Consider the following 5,343-nt stretch of genomic DNA (forward strand, 5'->3'; position numbering starts at 1 on the left):
TACTTGTCAGTCCCAGTGAGTGTTTTTTTGCAGAGGCATCATGCTCATCTGAACATCTACGTTTGGGCCACATGGGGTTGTGGTACCTTAATTGGTAATGGCTGGAGCAGAATAAATGGAATGGTATCAAATCCATTCCATTCGCTCCATTCCAGCCATTACTAGCTCAATGTATGTTAGTTGCAGTATGGTAGCTCAATGTATGGCAGTTGCGTGGTAAGAAACCTATAGCAGAGGGCTTTCGACACACCCACTCCTTTCCAAACGCCCACTGCTTTACTTTCAACACAACGACTTGCCCGTACTCCCGTCGCCATATTGCGATGCAGCTACCCCTTCTCTATATGTGGTCATGATGAGTTTACTTTCACAACACAACGACTTGCCCGTACTCCCGTCGCCATATTGTGATGCAGCTACCCCTTCTCTATATGTGGTCATGATGAGTTTACTACAGAAGATTGGCCAAGATGGCTGCTTGAACAGACGCTTTTTTACCGAGCTCCGTACCAAACTCCAGAAAGATTGTGAAAATTGTTTTAAAAAAAGTTTAGTCATTATTATTTTTATTTGTTCAAGATATAAGACCTTTCCTGTGACTGGAATGATAATTGGATAATTTATTTCAGCATGTCCATGCAAAGTCGTGACAAAAAAAGAAAGGAAAAAGTTAGCCGTTCTATTGCTAATCAACAAGAGAGAAACGTGCTTATAGACAACTGCCATAACTACACCTGGCCTATGGATAATATCATGCTTTCGAAGGCTGAAGATGACGAATTCCCCTCTTTACCGGTTACTCCGTGCAAACCTCCACCCTCCAAAAAACCCAACATGAACTCTGACATCGTGGCTACCCTCTCCTTACTCATCAACTCCAGGTGTGACGCCATTGAGAAAATGGTAGCCGCGAACACCATGGTTATCGAAGGCTTGAAAAAGACTGTGGAGTTTGCATGTGGTGAAATTAATGATGTGAAAACGAGAGTGACAAAAGTTGAAAAAATGTGGAAAGGGTGGAAAAGAATAACAATGTCTACCATAGACGTCTCACTGATCTGGAACAATACACAAGAAAATGGAACCTGAGACTCTACGGCTTGCCAGAGGTGGAGAATGAAGATGTGCGAGGAGAGGCTATCCGTATCTGCCAAGAAGTTTTGCCTGCAGAGAACAACAAAGTTGGTGATAACATCGACGTTGTACATCGCCTCGGCAAGAAGCAACAGCAAAGCGATTCAAGACCCAGGGGTATCATCATCCTATTCACTACCAGATTCTACAGGGATGCTGTCTGGAAAGCTGCTAGGAAGAACACCTTCCTTCAGAGCCATGGTATGCGTTTCGCCGAGCATCTCAGCCCGGAAGACATAGAAAGAAGGAACAAGTTGTGGCCAACGATCAAGATAGCACGAAGTGAGGGGAAGGCTGCTTACTTCGTCGGAGGACGAGGTTTCATCAACGGTTCAGAAATCCATATTCCTCCCTAAAATCTCACCAGAAGGAACAGGTTGATTGATGGTTTCAGCCATGGTATTCTCATTTTCCTTATGTTGTTTACCTAACAAGTATCAGGTGACTATTTTAAAGGAATACTCAGGTATTTCAATTCATTAGTTTGTTCTTGTATGACCAGAAGTCCTATTTTGTTTATAAACTTACGAAGAAGATTGAAAGCTGAATTTATGTTTTATGTATACAGTAACTAAGATACTGTTTTAAATGGCATACAGGTCTGCTCTGACTTTACACGGTTATTGTTCTATTTAGTTATTAATACTTATTTCCAAAAAAGGTCTTAGGAACGTTTATATGTAAAACATTTTGTTATTCAATTATTTTATGATCAGTTTTCATATGTACTTAAAATAGTAGGTACCCTTTTATTTAAATTATTATTTGTTGTTTTATTTCTCAGAATAGTTCCTGATTACACTAAAGAGGGTTTTTAGTCTCTCGTACTACAAGAACACTTGGTTTGGTCTTGAACATAATTTCCAGTTGAGTTGCATTTCAAATGTTATGGAATAAGCTATTTTCACTTTAAATTGACTTAAATGGTGCAGATCTCGGTTCCTTATCGTTTACGTTCACTGCTCCTACGTCTTTGACTCATCCTACTACAGTTTATACTTTTATATAATCTTTGTTGTTTTGTCTTTGTCTATATTATCTCTTAATGCTAGGGGGTTACGAAACAGTGTGAAGCGCAAGGCCTTATTTTTATTTGCTAAACAATTTCGAACAGATTTTTGCTTTTTTCAAGAGTCTCACTCAATTTCTGCTGATGCCAACTTCTGGAGGTCACAGTGGGGCAACGATATTTGGCTTTCCCATGGATCTGAACGCTCTGCTGGTGTCACTACAATGAAAAATACCTTTGGTGGTAATATTCTACACTCGGAATGTGACCCCTTTGGTCACTTTATTTGTCTTGTGATCAGTTACAATGACATTACACTCATTACTGTAAACTTCTACGGGTACAACACCAAACATGAGAATGATGAATTGCTTGAATCTATAGAGAAACATATACTTCATTGGTTATCTAAATTTCCCAATTCGTTATTATTGATAGGAGGGGACTTTAACATTACAATAGATAATTCAACTGATAGATGGCCCCCAGGTAGGCCAACCAATCAGAATTTGGGTTTAATACTTTTTATGGAAAAGTTTGATCTTACTGATATATGGAGAGAGAGGTTTCCGGCCGACAGATCATTCACTTGGAGTAACAAAACAGGCTCCAGACAATCCAGAATAGATTTTTGGCTTATATCCAAATGTATTGATAGTGAGTGTGTTACTACAAATATTTGTACTACTCCCCTCACAGACCATAAGGCTATTTACATTGATATCAAAATATTTACCCCTGATACAAACCTTGGTAGAGCATCCTACTGGAAGCTAAATAGCTCATTATTAAATAATGATATAGTTACATTTGAGGTTAAAGATCTGCTCTCACACTTTTGGGAAAGGGCTTGTGAAGAAAAATCTTATTGCAAGAACTGGGAGCTCTTTAAATTTGAGGTGTCCAAATATCTTAGAAAATATGGTAGTAATCTTGCTAAGACCAGAAGAGCTGAGGAGGAAAAGGTGATCATTAAGAAAACTTCCCTTTCTCAGAGGTCCCCAGCTGACCTCTTGGGGAGGAGAAGATGGAACTAATTGAGTTACAAAATAAACTGGATAATATATATAAATTAAAAGCAGAAGGAGCCTTTATTAGATCTAGGAAAAAATGGATTGAGGAGGGAGAACAGAATTCATCCTATTTCTTTAGACTTGAGAAATTTCACTCTAAAAATAACACTATCCATAAGTTAAACATTGATGGTGTTATTACAGATGACCAAAAATTAATCGCTAAATACTGCAGCAATTTTTACAGAAAATTGTATAGCTCTACGTACTGTCAGGAATCCACAGATATGTTTTTTAACTCACTGAATAATGTTCACTCTATCAGTGATATAGAATCTAAACAGTGTGATGAACCCATCAAAGTTGAAGAGATTATAGAGTCTATCAAACATCTAAAGAACAATAAATCACCAGGTGTTGATGGAATTACATCAGAATTTTACAAATTATTTTCTGAACAAGTAGCTCCCTTCCTATTCAAAGTCTTTTTAGAGAGTATTAAAAACAATGTTCTCCCTCCTACAATGAGTCAGGGGTTAATAACACTGATACCTAAGCCTAAAAAAGAAGTGTTGCTCATCGATAACTGGCGTCCAATTTGTCTTCTTAATAATGACTATAAGATATTAGCCTCACTACTTGCAAAAATAATTAAAGAAGTTTTGGATGCAATCATTGATGAAACACAGTCTGGCTTCATGAGGAACAGACATATTTCTAACAATGTCAGACTAGTATTAGACGTACTTGACTACTCAGACCTAATAACTGAGGATAGCTTCATATTATTTTTAGATTTTTATAAAGCATTTGACACAGTAGAGCATCAGTTTCTCTTCCACTCCCTTGAGAGACTTGGCTTTGGGGATTTTTTCTGTAAGGCTATTAAGACTCTCTATGCAAATGGTAACAGCTCTATCAAATTGAAATATGGCAGCTCACCTAGATTTGAGTTAAAGAGAGGAATTAGGCAAGGTTGTCCTATCTCTCCGTACCTGTTTTTATTAATCACCCAACTTCTTGCAAATTCTTTAAATAATAGTCCTGTACAAGGTATTTCCATAGCTGGTAAAGAAATTATTATAAGCCAGCTGGCTGACGATACTACACTTTTTCTGAAAGACGCTAACCAAATTCCCATATCGATCAATGTGATACAATCCTTTTCCAAAGCGTCTGGTCTATATCTTAACATTAAGAAATGTGAACTCATGGCTGTCAAAGATTGTGTGACACCTTCATATTATGGTATTCCAGTAAAAGAAGAACTTACATATTTAGGCATAACCATTACAAAGGATCAGAAGTCTAGAGGCTTACTAAATTTTAACCCTCTTATTAAAAAAAAACCCAGAAGAAACTAAATCAATGGCTACAGAGGGACTTATCTTTAAAAGGTAGAGTCCTAATAACCAAGGCTGAAGGTATCTCTAGACTAACATATGGTGCTCTATCTTTATATCTTGACCGTAAAATAAGCAAGGAGATAGACCAGATGCTTTTCAACTTTCTTTGGAGAAACCGTACCCATTACATTAGGAAAACTGTTGTAATGAACACTTATGAGAATGGTGGACTGAATTTTCTGGATTTTACTACTTTAAATAATACTTTCAAGATCAATTGGATAAAACAATTCCTAAGAAGACCCACTTCTATCTGGAATTGTATTCCTCATCATGTCTTCTCTACTTTTGGTGGCCTTAACTTCATGTTGTTTTGCAATTATAATATTGACAAAGTTCCAGTGAAACTTTCTGCTTTTCATCGGCAGGTTTTCTTGTCATGGTCCTTAATTTATAAACACAATTTTTCTCCACACAGATATTATATATGGAATAATCGGGATATATTGTATAAAAATACCTCTCTGTTTTTAGAATATTGGTTCAGAAATAATATCCTATTGGTGAGCCAACTGGTAAATGCAGAGGGTCTTTTACTCAGTTATAAAGAATTCTTATCACTTTACAAGGTCCCTGTAACACCTAAAGATTTTGCAATTGTTTTAGATGCCATTCCCTCAGGTGTTGCTCTGTTATTCAGGAACATGTCAAGACCTGACCCTCAGAGCCTACCTTCTATTGACCCTGTTGACTCATCAGTAGGAAAGATTTGTTTCTCTTTTGGTCCATTCAACAACAGAGCGATACGATCCTTGTTTCAGCAGGATGTTGTATCTATACC

The sequence above is a fragment of the Oncorhynchus nerka genome, linkage group LG17, assembly GCF_034236695.1.
Source record: "Oncorhynchus nerka isolate Pitt River linkage group LG17, Oner_Uvic_2.0, whole genome shotgun sequence".
Taxonomy (NCBI): domain Eukaryota; kingdom Metazoa; phylum Chordata; class Actinopteri; order Salmoniformes; family Salmonidae; genus Oncorhynchus; species Oncorhynchus nerka.